Source organism: Bos mutus, chromosome 3 (genome assembly GCF_027580195.1).
Source record: "Bos mutus isolate GX-2022 chromosome 3, NWIPB_WYAK_1.1, whole genome shotgun sequence".
In the NCBI taxonomy this organism is placed as follows: Eukaryota; Metazoa; Chordata; class Mammalia; order Artiodactyla; family Bovidae; genus Bos; species Bos mutus.
Window position 1 is genome coordinate 57,987,798 of NC_091619.1, and position 25,902 is coordinate 58,013,699.

Consider the following 25,902-nt stretch of genomic DNA (forward strand, 5'->3'; position numbering starts at 1 on the left):
GCTGCCCCGAGCGGGACCAAGGCAAACCCGGAGGGGGACCGGAAAAGTCTAGGACCGTCCCCACTGCCCTGCCGGGAAAAGCGGCCTCTCCCCCGGTTGGCCCCTCCGGCCCCCAAGCCCTCCGGGCGCGGGGCGGGGCGCGGAGGAGCCCCCTTCGGCCGTGGGTCCTCCCAACCGTCGCCGACCCGGCGCCCTCGCTCCCGCTCCGCCGCGCACGGCGCGCACCCCCGGTCGCCTCCCGCTAATGGTCTGGCCCGTCGGTAGCCGCCACCCCTTCGGCAGCGCCAGCTGCTCCAGCTGCTCCGGGTCTAGCGCCGGCGCCCGGAGCTGTGGCTGCCGCGGGCGGTGGGCTGGTGGAGGGGAGAACCGGACCATCAACGCAGGCTGCTCGGCCAGGGCGGCCGCGGAGGGAAGCCAAGGAGCGCGGGAAACGCGCAGGGACCGCCCGCAGCCCGGAGGCGAGGACCCAGGGGCTGGGCTTTCCTCACCCCGGGTGAGTACCTGCTGCCCCAATCCTCCCCGACCCCCTTTCCCTGTGCCCACGCCCGCGAGGTGTGGGCCGCCGCCCGGACGGTCACTTGCCCGGGATCACTGACCCCTGCGGGAGCAGCGGCACGGGGAGCTGTTACTGTTGGTGCTAATGATTCAGCACCATTCGTGCCCTGAGAGATCTGGGCAGAATCGGGGAAGTGGGGTGGGGGGACGAGATCAGTTGCTGGGCTTTCGCCTGCGCTTCCAGGTTCCAGATGAACGACCCCGGCGGGCGAGGTCGGGTGGGGTGAGCCAGGAGGCTCCCTGATGGCTTGCTCTATAATTCCGTCCTTTCGCCACATCACGGTACAAACCTTCGTGAATGTGCGGTGCAACCTTCAGTGTGTCAGATGAGTGGGTTTTTCGCACAGGCGAGTGGTCTAGGGCCCTTCTCTATACCAGCCAGTTTCTCTACTTCCTTCCTTTGGATGCCTAATTCGTGCCCCTCTCCGCTCAATTTTACATCGTGTTGCATCCCTCCGCTAAGAGGCTGTATCCAACTTGTCTTGTATTCAGAGTGGGTTTGACTGGTCTTGGCATAGTAGGAAAAGATTTAAGGGGATTAAGAAATAATACGTTTAGAGTTTAGCCACTTCATATACATACAATTTCATTAAATCGTAACTCAAAACCAAATGTGGTAAGTGAAGAGCGGGAAGTTAAATCGTATGCTCAAGGTTACAGAATAGGAATTTGGATACAAGTGTGCCTGGTCCCCAAACCCACGAATCTTCCACTGCATTAAGGAGTTGTGTATCCAAATGTGTCCAAGTTGTGTGTACATATATATGATTTATTACATATTAAACATAGAATTAAGTTTCATAGAAGTAATCTCAAGTAACAGCAATAACCTGTAAACTTCCTGTATATGGAATTATTGTTCTTTTAGTATAAAAGAAGGAGCATGCTTTGAATTGCATGAAAAAATACTATTTTCTTAGAAAGCATATGCCAAAAAATAATATCTGAACAACACTGCATAGGAGAGCTAGTTTATAACAGAAGATGTTCAACACATTTTTAGCAGTGATATATGGTAAATGCTTAAGTGTTGGAGAAATCTTTTAGGAACGTAAAGGCAATCTGTATTTTTTTTTTTTTTCACGTTAGGGAAACATTTGCAATAAGAACAGTTATTTAGTACATGGCATGTGTGACTGAATGGTTTTTGTAGGGTGTGTTACCCATGATAGGGTGACAGATAAACCCAGGCTGATAATACAATTTGATTCATTACAACTCTGTGATTTGGCATAGCAGGTGATGGCTCCATTTTACAGATGAAGGAACTGAAATACAGAGAAGTTTCAAGATTACACAGCTAGTGGTGGAATCTGGACAACATTGACTCTTACACAAAATACGTGTGTTGTAGCAAAGTGTAATTCTGTTTAATGGGAAATTGTATTGATTTGTTTTTGCCCTGCCCTTCAGAGTCAACAATTGTATTGACCTTGTATGCTCTTTCTGTGAAAATAATGGACACTAGGTTTTTTCTTTGTTCTTTGCTTGGCCATTTGATTTGCTTTCATTTATGATTTATATATTTTCTCTTAAGACATGCAACTCTCGCTGATGTCTCAGGAGGCAGGTTGCTATAGTACACATGCTCATTATCTCCGACTACTAGAATAATATGTGATGTCTGATAGGAACATAGTCATTGTAGGCCATCATTTCTAAAGTATTGAACCATATGCACGGGAGAATTCTTTTTTAAGTTAATGAGGATATTGATAGACTAAAGCCATAAAATGGAGGCACAGATTTACATTTGTTATTTAGACAAGACTATTAAGACAAGTAAGGTCCTGAGATGAGTCTTAATTTTGATTTCTAGAAGGTCATTTCTTTTTTTTTCTTTATGACTTCAGTGAGGCCTTTTGCAGTCCAATCTGTTTAATCCCAAAGGGAAAGCAGAATTGGTATGAATGAATAAGCAAAATTCAATCCCACTGCTATTAAAAAAAAAGGAAACTGCATGTTCTAGTGCTGGAGGGTCAGCAGGAACGTTTTAAAACAGACATAGCACATTTTATTTAGATATTCATCACGACTATAAATATAATACCAACTTGGCCTTAGGAATGTTTCTGTCTCTCTCTACCCTTCATTCTCTCGCTCAGTGTATGTATGTATGACTACTGTCTGCAGACCATCTAAATTCTAAAAGTCTAGATGGGGAAACTGAAAGTTTAGCTGGAGAAATAGTTACCTACATATTAGTAATTAACCAAATAGATTAATACTGGCTTAATACCAGGAAAAGGTAAGGCAGATTTAAGTGCCACATCAATACTTTAAGAAGCAGAAATAGTGATGACTAGGGTCATAAGAAGATCAGGAAAGTTTTCATGGATGGAAGTGAATGAAATCACTCTGAGATGGGAAGGCTTTCAGTAGGTAAAGAGAAAGCAGATGAAGTAGTTCAGCTGAGAAGTGGTCATGTACTTTTGGATACCTGGTGACAGATTATGAAGGACTTTGCGTATCAGGCAGTGAAATCTACTGGTTATCAGGTAATCTAGGGAACTAGCTTAGGTCCTAAGCAAGCCAAATTTCTCTTTGGTTGGTTTTGCTCACATTCTCCATATTTCATGTTCCAAGTGCTCTTCCAGAAAATGTTACTTTTCAGGGTACTGCTATTTAAAGCACTAAAAACCCATAAAATTTTCTATGCAAGTAAGATTTTTCCTCTTCCAAGGAGGTTTGCCTTTTAAAAGATTTCCCTCTTCCATTATAGTCTTTATTTTAAATTTTATAACATTACTTTTCACTTAATTGCAGTTTGACCGTGAATATTTCAAATGTCTACATAATTTTCCATTAGGTAGATGTGCCATAAATTTCTAGTCATTCCTCACTGTCACTTTTTTTTGATGATAGTAAATAACACTGTGATGAGTATCTTTGTTCATAAGCTCTTTGATAAATTTCAGAAATTAGTTCCTTAGTCTCAGAAATAAAATTTCTGGGTTAAAAGGTATGAGTTCTTAGTTTGATTTTTTTGAAAAAAAAATTGAGGTATAAATGACATAACATTATATTAGTTTTGGGTATACAATGTAATGATACAGTATTTGTGTATTTTGCAAAATGATCCCCACAATAAGTCTAGTTAACATCCATCACCACACATTGTTGTAGATTTTTTATGATGCTTAATTTGACTAATTTCTTCTTCTTCTTTATGTACGTATTTTTAATTGGAGGATAATTGCTTTACAATGTTGTGTAGGTTTCTTCCATAATCGACATGAATCAGCCATAGGTATACATATGTCCCCTCCACTTGAACCTCCCTCCCCTCCCATCTCCCACCACATCCCACCCCTCTAGGTTGTCACAGAGCACTGGGTTGAGCTCTGTGTCACACAGCAGATTCCCACTGGCTGTCTATTCTACACATGGTAAGGTATATATTTCAGTGCTATGCTTTCAATTTGTCCCACTTCCCCTGCTGTATCCACAAGTTAGTTCTCTATCAGTTTGACTGAATTTTATACACATTTTAAAACCCTGATGATTTCTGTATATTCTCTTTGGAGCATTAGTATATTAAGTATAGGATATTTGCATATTAATAATTAATAACACTCCTGTCTGTGTCTCTTCAGATTACACTATTTCAGGCAGACTTGTCTTTCGATTCATTAAACCATGAAAGAGTAGTTAAACCATGGGTTCTGGGAGAAAGGCAGGTAGTTGGGACCACTGAAGAGAAAAGATGTAGGTAGTGGAGGACAGATTTTGTGGGAGTGAGCAGGAATCTGCAGCCAGAGAAGGAGCTTGTGTGATAAAGTACTTTCTGGTCCTGGTGTTGTATTTGTAGATCTCGGCTCTCTCCTTTCTCCTGTCCTTCCCTCGGGAATCCACCCTTATTCTCCCCACAGTATCTCTCTCTTTCAAACTTCAGCTTCTTCCACCCACCTGTATCAGTGTCCCAGGTCTCCAGCTTCGATATCTTGGGAGTACAAGGCTTATGAACTCACTCTCGGCTTCTAATTTGGAGAATCCACATTGAGAGGGCAGGAATTCCAGACCTCCTCCAATTCTCTGCAGAAGTCCTGGTTACAGGGTGTAAGAGTATGTGGTGGACACTGAAGACTCCCGTCCCCTCTGCTGTGTACATTGCTAGAGACAGCGAGCCCCCAGGAGATGCCGGACATTCCCAGCCTCCCCTCCCGCTCTCGTTCCCAGTATCCCTTGACCAGGGGAAGATCCCCTCATTGAGGAGAGACTGTTCCCCCATGTCCCTCCAGTTGTAGGAATACATGACCCTACCTCCTTGGACAGGTGTTCCTACTTTGGCCAGGCCTCTGCCTTGCTCCCCTAGGCTCTCGCCTGGGTTTCCTCTCGGTACCACTCCCACCCTCCTTGGACTTTGAGGCCAGGAAGCCACTGAGGCAGGGAGGCCATGAAGTGTCTCTGAGAACCAGTGGAAGGGGAATTAGGGATATGAATGTGCCTTGAGGGAGCAAGTAGGGAGCAGAAAGGCAGGTACTTGGAATATGCTCTCAGTTTCGGAAGCCCTGAAAGGAAACAGTGAAAACTGAAGCATCTTTATAAACCAAAAATAGGCCTTACCTTTCAGGACTTGACAGATGATTTCTGGTGGAAGTTGGACATAAAGGTGGGCAATTTTGGTCAGAATTTGTTCTATGCTTAGTTGGGACTTACTATTTAAAGCAGTTTGCTTAAACTCTTTGAAGGTGATAAATCTTCCAGGCATTATTTGTCAAAGTTCAACTGGGCTTAGTCAGCAGTTTGCATAGGGTTAAGTTAGAGCTAAAAACTTAAATTTAGGTAGGCTTGCTTATTTATTTTCCAACACCTATTTTCCTTAGTTCCCATTCGATGTTTACCTACCTGTAGTGCACAGGGTAGTTTACAAAGCCATAAAGTTCTGGGACTGTTTAGGTTCTGGGAGTTGAGTGATAAATCCAATTTCCTCTTTTTTCTTGCAAGTGGTTAGTTGTCCTGTTTCCTTTGACTTCTTTAAAGGTTCAGAGTTAGATGGCCCAGTGGTCACTGATTCTCCCCTGGGGCTGACTGAGAAGTCTTTCCTTTTGAAATTGATGATATTCTTGGTCCACTGGGCATGCTGAACCATCCACATTGTTTGGTTTTTCTGAGTTGTATTTTGGCACCCGAGCTTCCAAATTTCTGTATTATCTTTGTTCTTCTGCATAGTCACGTGAAATGGAACATTATGTTTGAGAAAAGATTATTTTGAGCATTTCTATCTCTTTTACCCACTACTTTGCAAAGTCTGAACTGGTGCCACACCTAATTCAACAAGATGACAATAGCTTGTTTTCATAAAAACTCTCCTCCCTTTTCCATGAGCTTATTTGCAGCGACATTGACTTTTTAAAGTAAATTGAGCATTTGCAGTTTGGAAGGTGGATCAGCAATAACCTAGGCAGCAGCTTCAAGATTATTTCAATGTTCTTCGCTGGATTAGAATTGTAGGGTTTTCTTAGATGTACTTCTCATTTAAGGTAGTACTACCTTTCTTCTGTGAGAGATATGAGCCCACTTAAAATTTGTGTAAAATCTAGTTGATGTGGTTTTAATATTAAGTTTGACTGCATATGTGAATATGAATGGTCATACATATGGAGTACTAGGTAGGAAAAGTTTAGAAACTGTGGATTTAATTTGAATCATTTGATAGGACAATTTTCACATGTAATTCTGTCATTGCTGTTATTGAAAATGTGTTTTTTTCAAGGTATTTAATAAATAAAATCTGTAACCGTGTGTAGCATAATGATTGCTGAAAAACCAGGACAATAATTTTAGCACACATCTCAGTTTATATTTAGAATCAGTCTGTCTGCAGTTACCCAACAACTATGTGCTAGCTACTCTGTGGAGAGGAAAGCTAGACCTTGAACATTTTCTACAATCAGCATAATTCACATGAAACCAGATGGAGGCATTTTCATTTAGCTGTTGGTTTGATCACATCGAAAATGGTAATATTTCATTACTTAGCATCTCTTAATCTAGAAGCCTAAAGATTGGCAGATATTATTTCTTCCATTTTAATGACGTGAAAAATCAAGCTTGGGAGAGAAAAAAACAGATAAAAATGTGTGCAAAATCATAGTAGGATTAGAAATTGGTCTAAAACTGCCCCTCTTAGATACTAGTTTTGACAATAGATCTAGGTATAACATGTAAGCAAGGGGATGACCTTTATTCATTTATTGCATAGTTTTAATGGTTTTACTAGTGTTACAGTATTTGAGAAAAAAATTACTTGTCAGATCCACTGGATATTTTTTTCTGTGTTGTCTGCTTTTAGTCCATATCAGCTTCACCCTTAGTCAACACACACATATTTCAATGCATTATTTTTGGAAAATTGAAACGTTATTTCTGGAACTTGCTGCAAAAATTAAAGGAAAATAGACATTTTAATATATGAAAAGTTTTAAAGGGAGGGATCAGCATTTTTAAAAATCAAGTGGGCTGTGTATATGTGGAAAAGCTTTTTCACTTGTCAAAAATCAGTGCCGAATGAGTGTTTCTGGCAGAAAGAAAAATTTGCTGCTACATATGTTAGGAGGTTGTCATTTTGGAATATGAGGCATTTTCTCCTTAAAAATGTATCTTGGGTATATATATATTGATAGCTGTTTTCATTCTTGATTAAGGAATTAAAAGTTAAATGTGTTTTTCATTAGTTATAGTATGGCATATTTATTTCTGTAATGTGCTCCAAAGTGTATCTATGAATTTTGTTTTTGAATTCATAAAGAACTAAATAATAAATATAGGATGAAGTGAAAGTCCTAAAGTGTAACTTCTGCTGGGAACAAAATTAAATGAATACACTCAGCATTACCTATGAATATGGATATTTAGATCTCCAAGTAAAATTACCTAATGGTAATCCAAAATTTTTTCTCTCCTTGGTATAATTATACATATTATGGTAACATACAAGTGATATTCATGTTTTCTGAAAGAAAAAAGTCCAGAGTAGTATAAAGGTACCATGATTTATGTAGTTGTTTGGATGATTTTTCATATTTTGTAGGCATTCAATAAATGCAGCTCTTTCTCCAGTTAATATTTTGTTCAGTTCAGTCGCTCAGTCCTGTCCGACTCTTTGCGACCCCATGAATCCCAGCACTCCAGGCCTCCCTGTCTATCACCAACTCCCGGAGTTCACTCAGACTCATGTCCATCGAGTCAGTGATGCCATCCAGCCATCTCATCCTCTGTCGTCCCCTTCTCCTCCTGCCCCCAATCCCTCCCAGCATCAGAATCTTTTCCAATGAGTCAACTCTTCACATGAGGTAGCTAAAGTACTGGAGTTTCAGCTTTAGCATCATTCCTTCCAAAGAAATCCCAGGGCTGATCTCCTTCAGAATGGACTGGTTGGATCTCCCTGCAGTCCAGGGGACTCTGAAGAGTCTTCTCCAACACCACAGTTCAAAAGCATCAATTCTTCGGCGCTCAGCCTTCTTCACAGTCCAACTCTCACATCCATACATGACCACTGGAAAAACCATAGCCTTGACTAGATGGACCTTTGTTGGCCAAGTAATGTCTCTACTTTTCAATATGCTATCTAGGTTGGTCATAACTTTCCTTCCAAGGAGTAAGCGTCTTTTAATTTCATGGCTGCAGTCACCATCTGCAGTGATTTTGGAGCCCCAAAAAATAAAGTCAGCCACTGTTTCCACTGTTTCCCCATCTATCTCCCATGAAGTGATGGGACCAGATGCCATGATCTTTGTTTTCTGAATGTTGAGCTTTAAGCCAACTTTTTCACTCTCCACTTTCACTTTCATCAAGAAGCTTTTGAGTTCCTCTTCACTTTCTGCCATAAGGGTGGTGTCATCTGCATATCTGAGGTTATTGATATTTGTCCCGGCAATCTTGATTCCAGCTTCTGCTTCTTCCAGCTTTTGTATTTTTATATAATCTTTTCATTATGATAAAAGCGCACAACATGAGATTTATTATGTTAAACATTTTAAAGTATATAGTTCAGTAGCATTAAATATATTAACTTTATTGTGAAATAGACCTCCAAGAACTTTCTCCTCTTGCAAATCAGAAATCTTATACCCATTAAATAACAACCTCCCTTTCCCTCTCCCCCAAGACTTTGGTAACCACCATTATATTTTCTTGTTTCTATGACTTTTGCTAGTTTGGATACCTTAGTATAAATGGAATCATATATTATTTGTTTTTTTGTGACTAGTTTATTTCACTTAATATAATTGCTAAAATTTTACCCATTTATAGAATATGACAACATTTCCTTTTTTAAAACCAAATAATATTCCATTGTATATATACACCAGTTTTTCTTTGCTCATCCGTTGATATACATTTGGGTTGCTTCCACATGGGTTGCTAATGAGAAAAATGGCACTATGAACAAAGATGTACAAATATCTTTCCAAGACTCTGCTGTCAATTCTTTTGGATTTATACCCAGAAATGGGCTTTCTAGATCATATAGTAGTTCTGTTTTTGATTTTTGGGGACCTCCCATACTGTTTTCCATGGTGATTATATCACTTTATCTTCCTGTCAGGAGTGTGCAAGGGTTCCAGTTTTTCCATATCCTCTATAACACTTGTTTATTTATTTACAGTAGGCAGCTTACTGGATGTGAGGTGATGTCTCACTGTGGTTTTGATTTGCATTTCCTTGATGATTAATGATGTTGAGTGTCTTTCACGTACCTGTTGGCTATTTGAATATCATCTTTGGAGAAATGTCTATGCAAGTCCTTTGCCCATTTTAAAATCTGGTTATTTGATTTTTTTGTTGTTGAGTTGTTGGAGTTCTCTCTATAGTCTGGATGTTAACCCTTTATCAAATAAATGATTTTCTCCCACTCAATAGGTTGCGTTTTTCACTCTATTGATTGTGTTCTTTGCTGTACACAAAAATTCTGTTCATTGTAGTCTTGTTTATCTAGTTTTGCTTTTGTTGCCGGTGTAGCATTATTTTTAGCAGTTTAAAAATGCATTAAGAAAATTGTTTCAAATTGCTGTTTATTATTTTTCTCTTTAGTCTTTGAAGTCCATGAGATTATTTTTGAGACTGCAATTATGATGCCTGGTGTAATTATTTAACAAATTAAACAATTTTGATTAACTTTTTCTTTTTGGAAGATCCACTTTTAAACCTATTTAATGTAGAATTTTGTTGCTATACTTTAATATGATAAAAGGAGTTATGTTAAACCTATATGTTAATTTAGGGAGAATTAGCATCTTTACTATGTTGATTCCTCCAATTTGTAAACATGGTATGTTTCTCCAGGTATTAATATTTAGGTCTTCCTTGATTTCTTTTATCAGAATATCATAATTTTGATTATATATAGTTATATTTTGTTAGACTTAGACCTAAGTATTTCATTTTCTTTGGAGCTACTATAAAGAAACTGCATTTGAAATTTTTGTTTCCATTTCTTCTCTGTCAGTTTATAGAAATGCAGTTGGTTATTGTGTTGGTCTTATATCCTGAAACTTTACTAAGCTCACATACATTTTGAATCTAGGGCTGCAGATCCTTTGAGGATTTTTTAAATGTAGACAATTGTGTCATCTGAAAATGAAAACAATTTTATTTCTTTCAATCTGTGTGCCTTTAATTCATTTTTCACGCCTGATTGCAATGGCTAGAACTTCCAGTATTGTGGTAAGAATGGTGAGAGTAGACATCCTTGCCTTCTTCCAAATATTACAAGAAAAAACATTATTTTACTAAGTATGATGTTATTGTTGTTGTTTAGTCGCTAAGACATGACTGACTCTTTTGCATCCCTGTGAAATCTGCCCATGGGATTTCCTAGGCAAGAATACTGGAGTGGGTTGCCATTTCCTTCTCTAGGGAAGCTTTCTTACCCTGTAATTGAACTCACATCTCCTGCATGGGCAGGTGGGTTCTTTACCACTGAACCACCAGAGAAGCCCAAGTATGCTGTTAGCTGTATGTTTTTTTTGTAGCTGTATGTTTTTTTTGTAGCTGTATGTTTTTTTTGTAGCTGTATGTTTTGTAATAAAAATGTCTTTATTAGGTTGAAGAAGTTGCCCCTCTGCTCCTAATGCACTGAGACTTTTTATCCTGAATGGATGTCAAATTACATCAAATGCTTTTTACTTTATCAATTGATATGGACATATGACTTTTCTCTAAGCCTGTTGATATGGTGGATTGCATTGATTAATTTTTGAATATTGAATCAGCCTTGAATACATGGGATAAATCACATTTGGTCATGTGTACATGACACACACATACACATATATACTTAAAAATATACACACTCACTGTATTCAATCTGTCAACGTTGTTAATTATTTTTGCTTTTAAGTTTGAATAGATATTGGTTTGCAGCTTCCTTTTTATTGTGCTTCATTTATTTGGATGTTGTTAGACTATTACTGGCCTCATTTGGCACTAAGAAACTATTACTTGTTGAGTTTGGGTGTTGTATCAAATTCAAATATTATAATAACCTGAGAAGTCTACTAAAACTCCTTTTCCCAACTATATATCTCTGTGAGGCCAAATTTTGTCATATACTTCAACCAAAAGAACTTATCAAAATGAATGCTGAAGCAGATATGAGAATCTATTTTCTTGAAGCAAGATATTAGAGGAATTAAAAAAAATACAAAATAATGTCACTTATTTCTTTAAAAAAACTATATTTTTTAATGTAAAATGATTTTGTTAACATGTAACACTTTAACATTTACATGTTAACATTAAATGTTAACATGTAATGGTTTTATTATTGTTATTTTAAAATGAATAAATATTTCAAACATTTATCAGTTTTAGTTTCTAATAGGATGAATATTGATCAATATGACTCACAAAATGAATCTCACCAAAACTAAATGAGTGTAAAGAGTTCCAACACCAAAAGTTTGAGAAACACTACTAGGAAGACCAAGATAAGGAGAAAAGTGAAGCCAGAGGCCTGGGCATGTGCATCTCACCTTTGGCATTGGCTTGATCAGGTTGCTCCGGGTGCATGTTTTCTTTTTTCTCCACTAGTATTTTTATTTCACAAAATATGCTTTTTCCTCCACATTGATTCTTTGATATGCACTCTAACTTCCTAGAAAAAATATCTTAAATAGACCAATAGAAGTCCATAATGTAATCGTCACAAAATGAAATCCCTCAAAATTATCCCCACTCTAATAAATGTTATATATAGAAAAATATATTTTAAGTTATAAATTATAATAAATAGAATTGAGCTTCCCTGGTGGCTCAGATGGTAAAGAAACTCCCTGCAATGCAGGAGACCTGGATTCAATCCCTGGATTGGGAAGATCCCCTAGAGAAGGGAATCGTTACCCCTTCCAGTATTCTTGCCTGGAGAATTACATGGACAGAGGAGTCTGGCCAGTTATAGTCCATGAGGTTGCAAAGAGTTGCACCCAACTGAGTGACTAAATACGCACACAATAAATAGAATAGAAATATTAATTCAGTGATGACTTATGTAAGGATGAAGTAATTTAGAATGTTTTGTCAAGAATTGACTAAAAGATAGTGCAAGAAACATTTAAATTACTGTCTTTTGATTTTGATTATTATAAATGGATTTTTTTTGTACTTTTCTCCAGCCCTTTATTTTCATATTATTTGTATATAGTAAAATGTGTACCTTGTAGAGTTTTGACAATATTTTGGTAAATAGCATTTGAAGATACCTAGTTTGTAATAGTATCAACATACAAAATGAGATGATAAAAAATCTTAGCGTTAGGGGAGACATTAGCTCAAAAAATCCATTTTGTGAAATCCTTCATGTTTATTAGAGCTGAGCACACATTTGATTCCAGTTTTCTAATTTCCAGGGAAAGAGAGCATACAGAAATTTTAATGATTAATTAAAAATCTCATACATGAAGAAACAATTGCCTAAGAGGAACAAGGTTTTTCCTACATAGAATCCAAAGTGAAATTTATGCTGTAGTTTCTTTTAAAGTAAATTCAATTTAGTGTAATGCAAAATGTCTTCATATCATTACAGTGAAATTCAATAGGATTCTTTGGACTATTTTTTTTACAATGTCTTTAAACCTGGGCGCCTGATGTGGATGTGTGGATGTATGTCTTTTGGGGAAGTAACTTCCAAAGATTTCCTTCTGTAACATGGGAATAATATCTGCCTTGAGAGCATTGTAATGTAGGTAAAGATTGTAGTGTCTGCTCAATAAATTACACTACTGAGCGACTTCACTTTGACTTTTCACTTTCATGCATTGGAGAAGAAAATGGCAACCCACTCCAGTATTCTTGCCTAGAGAATCCCAGGGGTCGGGGAGCCTGGTGGGCTGCCGTCTATGGGGTCACACAGAGTCAGACACGACTGAGGCAACTTAGCAGCAGCAGCAGCAGCAGCAGCATCCTTCTGTTAAGGCCTTCCCAGGTGGCGTTAGTGGTAAAGAACCCACTTGCCAATGTAGAAGACATAAGAGATAAGGGTTTGATTCCTGGGTTGGAAAGATCCCCTGGAGGAGGGCATGGTAACCCACTCCAGCATGCCTGTAGAACCCCATTGCCAGAGCAGCCTGGTGGGCTATAATCAATATGGTCGTGAAGAGTCAGACATGACTGAAGCGACTGAGCAGTAAGCATCCTTCTGTTAGGGTGACTGTGACCAGCAGTGTAGCATGGTCCCAGGTTTATAGCTCTCTGATCACCTGGCTTAATCCAGGAATGAACATTATAGAATCTCAAAAAATTGGAGTTCTGCCTATCTTTTAGGAATCCTTCATACATATTATTGTTATTAGCTGTAATTGTGAGGAACGATCCATTTGAGGTTTTGCTCCCTGAGAATTACCTGCTATTTCTTATCAATCAATACGATTTCTTTTCAATTCAGTCAAATGCCTACTTATTTCTTTTCAATCAAGTAAAGAATTCCATGATTTGAAAGTCATCTAGACCGAATAATAGGAGGACTTTTGTCTGTACTAAAAAGGCTAAAGGAATGACCCTATAAGGTTTTATACCTCCTCCAAAATAAATTTTTCATTTGTTACAATGCACAGAGGAGTGGGTGTTGAAAGTCCTAAATTTATGGCATGGAATGTAGCTCCAAATGCCCATTTCAGCTGAAAGTCCTATGTACAGATAAAATAGTCAGAATTACCACTTCTACCTCTCTTGTAAAGAAGTGTAATTTTTCTCTTCAGAACAAAACATTTTTTCTCGAGTGTTTTTTTAAATCATTGTTGAGTCTCTATTTAGGGAAAGTGAAAACAAAATTGTTGGGGTTTGGTAAACTCTCTCTTAGTAAAAATTGAACTAGGCCTCAGACTTCTTTGAATAGAGGAGTAAAATTAATTTGTAGTAATTGCATGAGCATTCCAGAAGGTTGGTTTGCTTACTTAATTTTAATCTTTTAAAGTCAAGTATCAGATGACTGGAATGGGTGTTTGATTTTTAAAAATCTTTTTGAGTGTTTGAGTTGAATTTTCTTTCCTTTGTCTCTTGAGACTTACCTCAGGTAAGTCCTATGATCTGTACACATTTTCTATATGGTTAGAAGCCTTCTGGGGCTGCCCATGGTGGCCTAACTCAGATTCAGTGTGGTGTCTGCAGGCGGCTGAAGCTTTCTCTCTGCTTCTCAGGGCTCACAAGAGAGAGGAGGGCTCAGATCCTTTTTGTCCAGACTAAACCAATGGGGAGGTCAGGGTCTTAGGTTTGGAGTCAATTAGGTACTTTTAATCTGTGTTGAACTAATGAATAAATGAAAAGTCAAATTTATATCTTAGCCTCAATAATTGTTTTAAGATTATAAGCAACTAATTTTGATTATAACATAGCCAAATGTCCATCATATTAGAAATTTCCATTTTCATCATGGCCAGATTAGAGTTTTGGAGTTTAAATAAATGCTCACTTATTTGTAATATTTATGATTAATACTCTATATAATTATAAATGATTATTAATATATGATATTATATGTTAACAAACTATAATTCTCATTTAGTTTTCCTTTTCCAAGTACCAAAAACTTCTTGTTTTATTGGAATATCTTCTAATTTGATTTAAACTTATCCTTAAAAAATGAGTTACATGAGTTACCAAATCAGTTATAAAAATATGAAAATATTTAAATAGTAGACTTATACCACCTATTTATTAGTCTTGCTTTCATGGTTGAGATTTATAGTTTCTCTTAGGAAAACTAGATGAATGATTTTTGACAAAAAGTATTTCTTCGCTATATTATGAAAAATCTATCGTATGACATTCTAGAGGGTAATTAGGGGGCGACTCTTTCCTTCCTCCTTCCCTTCCCTTCTTTTACCTGACCTTCCTTCCTTCCTTTCTTTCTTTTTCTTTCTATCTACCACCATCATTTATCTGTCTCTTGAGCTTTGGATTTAATTCTGATTTAGGGTCCCTGAATTAGGCCATCTCCTCTAATTTGTGGATTCTAGTCTGTGAGGAGCCAATAAGTGAACTGGGAACTTGAGAAGGAAAAGCTTCTCTAATGCTTGTTGTCCCCTGGGCACATTTGTAACTCAGTCTCTGTGACTGGTGTCTGAGTCATTTTTATCCTGATAGTCTTCTTAAGCAGTTGCCTCAGATGCCATAATAGATGAAGGTTATTATTTTAACTCTAAAATCCTTAGATATATATTTGGTAGGTGAGATAGCTGTTATACAAATTCTAATGGACTAAAATGAGGACAATAGGAAATTCATTGTTTTGTTATAGGTTACTCCAAGAAGTTGTAGATGTACAAACTAAACACTTAGTATAGTACAGGTGAAGTAGTCACATTAATAAAATTAAGGGAAAAAGGAAAATATTGCTGTATTCTAAAAACATCACTAAATTGTCCAATTTTGGGATCATAGTGTAGCACTGCAAATTATTACTTTTACCTTTCCCTAGCCCTTTTCTGGCCCAAAGGAACCACATTTACATTGAAATTCAAATATAGCAAGCTCTGAGTTTTGTCTCCTTCCAGTGCTTCTGTGTGTGCTCCAGGAGGAAATTCTTGGCCTATAACCAGTGCTTTACCTTCTTTGGACATCCTCAGAACTGTCAGTGCTGCAGCTTGCTTCTTCCTGAGGTGAATCAGCGATGCTGTCTGCCAGTCAGCTCCAGCCATAGCTGGCTCTTCTTTCTAATACTTGGACTCATAGCGTTAAGTGAAGCTGCATTAAGTATAAAGTCATTAAGCCATTTGATTTGGGCCAAAATTTTGAAACTAAGAATGCTGTGTGATTTTCTTCTTTGCCTTTTATGATTGCAAAAGATTGGAACTAGAAATTTTGAAAGTTAAATTTTCAGAAAGACTGGCAGAATTTTTTACATGGATTCTTGAAATAGATTTTTAGGGAGTATGCTTTCTGGCATTGTTTCAATTTTAATTCTCATTTATATCCTATTATAATTTTAAATTACTTTCTTCTAATGCTAAATGAATTTAAGTTTTATTTTATTTAAATTTCTGTAGTTTTCATTAGCCAGTACTTACTATATAGGGTGAATAATACGTATTAAATATCTTAATTATTCAGATCATTGTGATAAACTTTTGACTGGTCGGGGATATAATATATTAAAACCATATATTTGTATGTTTGTATATATTTATGTGTGTGTCTGTGCACATTCAGTCATGTCCGACTTTTTGTAACCCCATGGACTGTAGCTCACTAGGCTCCTCTGTCCATGGAATTTTCCAGTCAAGACTACTGGAGTGGGTTCCCATTCCCTCCTCCAGGGGATTTTCCTGTCCCAGGGAACCTACATCTCCTGTGTCTCCTGCTTTGGCAGGTGGATTCTTTACCACTGAGCCACCTGGGAAGCCCCATATATTTATATATTTGAATATATAATATATATTTTAAAAGATTTTTTTGGGGATAATCCCATTGTCCCAGTACTTCAATGAAGTTAAGATATGTGAAAGACATGATCAAATATCTTTATTTAGGTCAACATAGGTGATAAAGAGAGTTTGGTAGGATTAAGAGAGAATAAATCATTATTTGTTTCCTTTTGATTTACCTTTTAGTGAAAATGTTTTTTTTTCCCTATTGCCATTCATAAAATGGAAACAAACCATAACAGTGTATTTTGTTTGGTAAGTGTTCAGTAAATCTGTTTAATTAAAACCAAGTACGAAAATAGGAATTGGAAAAGTCGATTTAATATTAAAATAGATAAGAGAATAAGCTGTATAAACAATGTAAGCTAATGCAATAGAGATATTTTCAAAGTTTGACTTCCTGCTTTTTTGGCAAGGAAGGGTATCATCTAGACTAGATGTCAATAAACCAGATATTAAAGTAACTATATTTGTGATTATTCAGAAAGATGGAAGATGTGATTCATTCTTAATTTGTATTTTGTAACACCAAAATTTCATGAGTAAAAAATGGGGAGTTGCTGTAACCCAATTAAACAAACAAACAAGCACATACATTAAGCCCCACGATGTATCAGGCTCTGTGTTTTATTCATATTGCTGAGAATGAAAGACATTGCCTTTTACAGTAAAGAACTTTAAATCTAATACTTAAAAAATATGATACAGTTTTGTGAGCGTTCATGCACCGAAGAACAGTCCATTCTGCCTAAGAGAAGAAAATGAAGGGACAGCTAAGCTAGGCTTGGAATGTTGGGTGGCAAAGGAGGAAACTCCAGGGTTAGAGAAAAACACAAGTAAGTGTATTCAAATTAGAAAATGAATACCATTTTCAGGATGGTCTTTTTTTTTATCTCATGTGTTTAGCTAGGATAACTTTTGAACATATTTGGCTGCAACTCATGGTAAGAAGAAATAATGATTTATTTTTTGCCATAGTATATATACATACCTCCAAACACACCCATGCATCCCCCTTCCCCTCGCTTGGAAATCAAAGTTTCAAAACTCAGTACTCTTTTCTTCCTGCATTCAGTGCAGCCTGGCACTCTTGTATTTTTGTCTATTCTATTCTTTCATTTAAAAATGCTGATTGAATCTCACTAAATTGATTCTGTGACATTCATAGATCATGGTCTGTATTTAAAAACAAAGAAGCCAAAAAAACTGTACTAGAGTTCAAAATTCATAGGGAATCCCCTTTCATACCCAATATGCAGGTATGCAGGTTTGCTGTTCTTTAGTCCCTATGTTGTGGAGAAGGCAATGGCACCCCACTCCAGTACTCTTGCCTGGAAAATCCCACGGATGGAGCCTGGTAGGCTGCAGTCCATGGGGTTGCTAAGAGTCGGACATGACTGAGCAACTTCACTTTCACTTTTCACTTTCATGCATTGGAGAAGGAAATGGCACCCCACTCCAGTGTTCTTGCCTGGAGAATCCCAGGGACAGGGGAGCCTGGTGGGCTGCCGTCTATGGGGTCTCGCAGAGTCGGACACGACTGAAGTGACTTAGCAGCAGCAGCAGCAGCAGTGATATTATGTAGTGGATTGTGTCTGGTGTATGGTGCTCTGCTTGTGTGTGGTCAGTCATGTCTGACTCTTTGCGATCCCATGGACTGTAGCCTGCCAGACTTCTCTGTCCATGGAATTTTCCAGGCAAGAATACTGGACTGGTTTGCCATTTCCTACTCCAGGGTATCTTCCCAACCCAGGGATTGAACCCATGTCTCTTGCATCTCCTGCATTGGCAGGTAGATTCTTTACCACTGCACTGCCTGAGAAGGGTGATGTCTGGTGTATAGTCTCTAGAAAGTAAAGTAAAAAAAAAATGAGTATTAACCTACAAATGCTTTTGCCTCTTGACATCAAAATCTATTATGCTTAGTGTTAGGATGTCAAGAACATTTTTGTGTGTGCTTATAAACAAAGTATATTTTCCATTGTATTAAGTCAGTATACTTAGCAGCCTGTGGGTATGCTTTTTGCTATTGTTGTTTGTTTTGGTTTTAAGAAGATTATTTATTTATTATAATTACTTTTCAATATTATTTTTTTATAATATAACTGCTTCAAAAAGATTATCTGAATGATTTATTTAAAATATATAATTTATCAGTTCTCTTTGCATTTAGATAAGAATTTACCTACTTCTTGTCATCATCTTTAGTTTGCTGCTTAGTTTTCAACAACAGCTTCCATAATGGCGACTGGGAAAGCATTCATTTTTCATGGATGTATGTGTTCCTTACATTTAGTACATGTTCAAATAAAATAAACATTTTCACTGTGTCGGGAAATGGATTTGTAAATTGCTACACCAGCTTTGTTTAGGTAAAATGCATACTTGTTTCACCTTTTCCTTTGTTCATTTTCTTTCAACCTATTCAAGTATTAAAGCATTTGTAGGATACACATACTCAAGTAAATTTAAATGAGTTAATAGATTTAAAGTTCTTAGAATAGTACTTGGTGCTTAGTAAGCATTTAATACTTTAGTCATTGTTTATTTCCATGGGCTTAAGAAAATGCACAATGCAAGTGTATTATGATAGAGTCAGATATTTGCAAAAGAAGTTGAATAGCTTTAAGTTTTGTGACTGAGAATGGAAGTTGGTATTTCTGCTTGTCAGTGCACCTGAAAATGGAATATACCAACAGGCATCATATATTCAAAGCTGAAATTAGGTATTTAAAATTGAAGTGTCAGATTTCAGGAAGGAAAATTAGCTTTTTGACCTTTTACAGATGATTCAGTTTAAAAAGCTTTGCATTTGAGAATATTAAGAAAATTGAAGACATTTAAGCCTTAAGAAGGACGTACTCCTTTACTTTGTTAGTGTTTGTAGGCATAAAATTAAATTCAGTTGATAGCACTGGAACGGTTTTGAGATGAAGTGTTAGTAGAGAAGGGAGGAACACTTTCTGAATGTAGGGTTTGAATGATGGGTTATTGGTTTCCAGAGTATTCCAATATGATAAAACCCAAGTTAGTAATAATCCACTTGGATTTAATTCTAGAATTTATGAGATATGTCTAAACTACTGAGTTGAATCTTATGAAGATTGACATATGTTCTGCTCTCACTCTGCTGTCGTCATTCTCAGATTATTACCTTTGACACTGTGGAACTGTGACTCTCTTGTGATTGATGGTTGAAATCTAGAATGTGTCACATAGGACAGCCATTGTCAGAGGCCATGTGATTAAGGACTAAGCATATTTCGTGGAGGCAAAAATGAAATCATACACTTGGTGACTGAAAAAAATGGCATAATCTTGCTAGGAACAAAAATTTAACTCTCAACCTGTCCTTTCCACTTGCTTCCCTGGGCTTTTCTCCCTTATTCATATTTCTTCCTTCTTCCTTCCTTTTCCTTATGAAAAATTAACTTCCTTTTGAGAAAAGTTTCCATATAAACATGTTATGATGCTATGATATGCATTTCCCCACACTCTATATTTCCTGTGATTAAAGGTCTTGAGATGTGTTAAAAATTATGCTAACAGAAACTATGCTGTGATACTGTATGACATCAGCATACAACTGTATTGTTTAAGGTGCTGTGCTATGTCTTCCCATCAACTTAAACTGATTTCTGAAAAAAACATCATGCTTGTAGAGTTTACTGTGAAAGTTAGTTATAATAGGAGAGAGTTGGTGAATCTGAATGTGGATAGCAGTATAGGATGAATTTTGTGCCTGGTTTCTAAGAGGTAGAGGGATCAAGTGTGTGTTGTTTTTTTAAAGCAATGAACTTGGTATTGGACCTGGGTTTTAGCCTTAACTGGTACCTAGCATGGCCTTGGAGAAGGCAGTGGCATCCCACTCCAGTACTCTTGCCTGGAGAATCCCATGGATGGAGGAGCCTGGTGGGCTACAGTCCATGGGGTCACGAAGAGTCAGACACGACTGAGTGACTTCCCTTTCACTTTTCACTTTCATGCATTGGAGAAGGAAATGGCAACCCTCTCCAGTGTTCTTGCCTGGAGAATCCCGGGGACAGGGGAGCCTGGTGGGCTGCCGTCTGTGGGGTCACACAGAGTTGGACACGACTGAAGTGACTTAGCAGCAGCGGCAGCAGCAGCAGCAGCATGGCACTAGGCAAGTCAACTAACTTCTTAATACTCAGCTTCTTCATTTGTCAAATGAGAAAGAAAAATCTTATTAAATTGACCTTATAGTGTTGTGAAGGGCAAAGAGATTGAGGGTATGAATGCTGAAGTAAAGCTGTTCTTTGTGCATAAGTGGTGAGATACGTCTTACCACCTATGGCAGTGTAACTTCATCTATTTATCTGTAAAATGAGAATGGTAATAGTTCCAGTCTTATAGGGTTTTTGTGTCACATGAGATAATCTACGTCATGCATTTTACATAGTGCTTGATAAAAGAGCAAATGTTCATTCATTTATTGAGCACCTATCTTGTCCCAGGTGCTTTGCTAGGTGCTTGGAAAACACCTGTGAGCAGAACCACAGATAGTCCCTTTTCTTTGCAAGTTTGTAGGCCAGTGAGAGGGATGGAATTAATTTAAAATAAACATATAATTGCTACTCTCAGTGCTATGAAGGAAGAGTACCCATGCCCTGAGAGTAACGTCAGGGAAGGTGGGCTCTAACCAGGCAAAGGCCAGGGACAGCTGCAAGTGGATTTCAGTCAGAAAGAGTATCATGTGCAGTCTGTGTGGTGGGAACATGCACTGGGGGGTTATCACACAGAGTAAAAGGGAAGCGGCTTATAATCAGGCTGGAAAGACAGGCAGGCTGCCTGACACATCAGGGTTCCATGAGGGAAGCAGAACCACTAAGAGTGTTGGGGAGTAAGACATTTACTATAAAGATGAAAAGCAGTCTACAGAGGGCTTATATTTTTTCATCTGGTGCTGAGTCAGGAGGGCTGGATGTGTCAAAGAATTCAACATGAATTAGAATTTACTAGGACAGAATGGAATGCATAAGAACAAACTGGAACCTATATCTCACCCTTGCTTTCTTCAGTCTTGACAATGTGGGTGGCCTCCAGGAAGAGCTGGTGTTCCTTGCCATACATGTGCCTGGTCTGGAAAGGCTAGATGTGCCAGGATTTAGAGAAGCTGAAGAAGATTCGGTAGGATCTGGAACAGCTGCAGGCTCAGATCCTGCCCTCTGCCAAAAGGAGGAGCCAGCAGATTAGTGTCAACATGGTTAGATGTCATCACTGACTCAATGGACAGGAGTTTGAGCAGTCTCCAGGAAATGGTGAAGGACAGGGAAGCCTGGTGTACTGCAGTCCATGGGGTCACAAAGGGTCAGACACGACTTAGTGACTGAACACCAACAAATACAATAGTGCATGGTGCCCCTGTACTGACTTTAGGAATATAATGGCTACTTCTTTACCTTTACCTTCAAAATTGCATACAGATTTCTTCTTGTGGGTAACTCTAACCTGAAACCATGCAAGGACGGGATATCTAGGAAATATTAGTGTAGCTGAATTAACTCGGAGAAGGCACTGGTGACCCACTCCAGTAGTCTTGCCTGGAAAATCCTATGGACAGAGGAGCCTGGTAGGCTTCAGTCCATGAGGTTGCGAAGAGTCGGACACAACTGAGCGACTTCACTTTCACTTTTCACTTTCATGCATTGGAGAAGGAAATGGCAACCCACTCCAGTATTCTTGCCTGGAGAATCCCAGGGACAGAGGAGCCTGGTGGGCTGCCGTCTATGGGGTCGCACAGAGTCGGACACGACTGATGCGACTTAGCAGCAGCAGCAGCTGAATTGACTAGTACCACATGTCTTTTATTTTGGAAAGATCTTTTTGGTCCATTAGTGGGACCAAAAAATGGGCCTTTGGATTTCATTAGATGAGCACTGAAAAGCTGTCAAAGGGGTGTTAGCCAGGTAGGATGATGGGGGGAAGGGAAATAGGAGAATAACAAGAAAAGATTTGTGATCATATTTGTATTTTGTAATCTGCATTGCAGGAAATGGATTAGAGGGGACTAAGAGTATAAAGATGAGTAGTACTATTTGGAACCTAGTGTAGTGGTCCAAGTGAAAGAGTGATGGCAGCCAGGACTAGATGTGGAGGCGAAGTATGTGCATGGAAACAAGTAGGTGGGTTCCAAAAATGCTGCTGCTGCTAAGTCGATTCAGTCGTGTCCGACTCTGTGCGACTTCATAGACGGCAGCCCACCAGGCTCCCCCGTCCCTGGGATTCTCCAGCCAAGAACACTGGAGTGGGTTGCCATTTCCTTCTCCAGTGCATGAAAGTGAAAAGTGAAAGTGAAGTCACTCAGTCGTATCCAACTCTTAGCGACCCCATGGCCTGCAGCCTACCAGGCTCCTCCGTCCATGGGATTTTCCAGGCAAGGGTACTGGAGTGGGTTGCCATTGCCTGCTCCTCCAAAAATAATCAGGGGATAAACAAAGCAGAATTTGGGCATGGCATTGCTAGAGGGTAAGGAAAGGAAGATGCCAAGATTGTGAGTTTTGGTTTTGGATATTTTGAGTTTGTGGTGGCATTGAGAATGTCCAGATGGAAATGTTCAGTAAGCAGTTTTAATATTAATATTAGTCATTGCTATAGTAGTAGAAGCATCAGTTCAGTTTAGTTCGGTTGATCTGACTCTGAGACCTTATGGACTGCAGCACGCCAGGCCTTCCTGTCCATCACCAACTCTGGGAGTTTACTCATGTCCATTTATTTAATCTGTGATGCCATCAAACCATCTCATCCTCTGTTGTCCCCTTCTCCCTGTGCCTTTGATCTTTCCCAGTATCAGGGTCTTTTCAAATGAATCAGTTCTTCTCATCAGGTGGCCAGAGTATTGGAGTTTCAGCTTCAGCATCAGTCCTTCCAATGAACATTTGGGACTGATTTCCTTTAGGATGGACTGGTTGGATCTCCTTGCAGTTCAAGGGACTCTCAAGAGTCTTCTCCAACACTGCAGTTCAAAAGCATCAATTCTTCAGCACTCAGCTTTCTTTATAGTCCAACTTTCACATCCTTACATGACTACTGGAAAAACCATAGCTTTGACTAGACGGACCTTTAGAGATGGAGCCAAAGCAAAAACAACACCCAGGTGTGGATGTGACTGGTGATGTAAGTAAAGTCTGATGCTGTAAAGAGCAATATTGCATAGGAACCTGGAATGTTAAGTCCATGAATCAAGGCAAATTGGAAGTGGTCAAATAGGAGATGGCAAGAGTGAACATCAACATTTTAGGAATCAGCGAACTAAAATGAAATGGAATGGGTGAATTTAACTCAGATTACCATTATATCTACTACTGTGGGCAAGAATACCTTAGCAGAAATGGGAGTGGCCATCAAAGTCAACAAAAGAGTCTGAAATGCAGTACTTGGATGCAATCTCAAAAACGACAGAAGGATTTCTCTTTGTTTCCGTGGCAAACCATTCAATATCACAGTAATCCAAGTCTATGTCCCAACCAGTAATTCTGAAGAAGCTGGAGTTGAACGGTTCTATGAAGACCTACAAGACCTTCTAGGACTAACATCCAAAAAAGATGTTCTTTTCATTACAGGGGACTGGAATGCAAAAGTAGGAAGTCAAGAAACACCTGGAGTAACAGGCAGGTTTGGCCTTGGAGTGCAAAATGAAGTAGGGCAAAGCCTAATAGAGTTTTGCCAAGAGAATGCATTGGTCATAGCAAACACCCTCTTCCAACAACACAAGAGAAGACTGTATGCATGGTCATCACCAGATGGTCAATACCAAAATCAGATTGATTATATTCTTTGCAGCCAAAGATGGAGAAGCTCTATAGAGTCAGCAAAAACAAGACCGGGAGCTGACTGTGGCTTCAGATCATGAACTCCTTATTGCCAAATTCAGACTTAAATTGAAGAAAGTAGGCAGAACCACTAGACCATTCAGGTATGACCTAAATCAAATCTCTTGTGATTGTACGGTGGAAGTGACAAATAGATTTAAGGGATTAGATCTGCTAGACAGAGAGCCTGAAGACCTATGTACAGAGGTTCGTGACATTGTAGAGGAGACAGGTATCAAGATCATCCCCAAGAAAAAGAAATGCAAAAAGGCAAAATGGTTGTCTGAGGAAGCCTTACATATAGCTGTGAACAGAAGAGAAGCCAAAAGCAAAGGAGAAAAGAAAAGATATACCCATTTGAATGCAGAGTTCCAAAGAATAGCAAATAGAGATAAGAAAGCCTTCCTAAGTGATCAGTGCAAAGAAATAGAGAAAACAATAGAATGGGAAAGACTAGAGATCTTTTCAAGAAAATTAGAGATACCAAGGGAATATTTCATGCAAAGATGGGCCCAATAAAGGACAGAAATGGTATGGACCTAACAGAAGCAGAAGATATTAAGAAGAGGTGGCAACAATACACAGAAGAACTATACAAAAAACTTCTTCATGACTCAGATAATCACGATGGTATGATCACTCACCTAGAGCCAGACATCCTGGAATAAGTCAAGTGGGCCTTAGGAAGCATCAGTACAAACAAAACTGGTGGAGGTGATGGAATTCCAGTTGAGCTCTTTCAAATACTAAAAGATGATGCTGTGAAAGTGCTGCACTCAGTATATTTGCAAATTTGGAAAGAAACGTCAGTAGTAGTTAATATTATCATGTGCGTGCATGCTCAGTCACTCAGTCATGTCTGACTCTTTGTGACCCCATGTACTGTAGCCTCCTAGGCTCCTCTGTTCATAGAATTTTCCAGGTAAGAATACTGGAGTGGGTTGCCATTTAATTGACTGATTTTCTAGGGGCCTGAAGCCATTTCTAATTTGTATGTGAACACTCAGTGCATTGCTCGTTCCTTGGCATAGAATAACCCTAATTTTTTTTATCCCTCCTTCTCTTGACCACCGTATGTTGTTGGCAAAATCTCACATTTTTTCTTTTGTAGAGAGTTAACCTCTCTATGTTTATTTTCCTTTTAACTCCTAGAGTATCCCCATTCTGGGGTCAGTAAACTTTTCTATATGAAGTCAGATGGTTCTATTGCAGGTATTCAATCCTGTCCTTTTAAGGCAAAAGCAGCTTTAGACAGTACATACAGAAATGGGGTGATTGTGTTATACTAAATATTTATTTATAAAATAAGCAGTAGACTGGATTTAGCCTGTGGGCTATAGTGAGATCCTTGGGCCTAACCCATTAGGCACTTCATTTCTCTTTTATTTTTAATTATTTTCAACTTACTGGCTCAAATATATTCACATTTTTTCCTATCATATCCCTCTTTTACTACCCACCTCTCCAAAGACCTGGCTTTCCTTAAACTTTCTTTCCCCTAAACTACATGTCCTCTTTCTTTGCCCATTCCCTTTGGAAGGTCATCTCTCCCTCCTTTAATCTAGTAAACTCTCAGTAACCTGACTTTTCCTGTTGTTATTCCCAGGACAGTTATAACCTCCACTTTTCTAAATAAGATGTCTACTTCTTGGTCT

The 25,902-nt window shown here is 38.5% G+C and overlaps 1 protein-coding gene across 10 annotated transcripts in view; it reads left to right on the forward strand.

Annotated features, from left to right (window-relative positions):
- The first annotated feature begins 291 nt into the window (after positions 1–291).
- Positions 292–25,902, forward strand: part of TTLL7 (tubulin tyrosine ligase like 7) — a 151,868-nt gene continuing 126,257 nt past the window's right edge. For 4 of the 10 annotated variants that reach the window (XR_011463688.1, XM_070367784.1, XM_070367786.1 and 1 more), the window contains exon 1: positions 294–493. The gene's annotated coding sequence lies outside the window, so the exon portion shown is untranslated. Of the gene's footprint in view, positions 494–25,902 lie in introns of all 10 variants that reach the window. The other 6 variants (XM_070367782.1, XM_070367780.1, XM_070367783.1 and 3 more) reach the window with 2 other exon arrangements.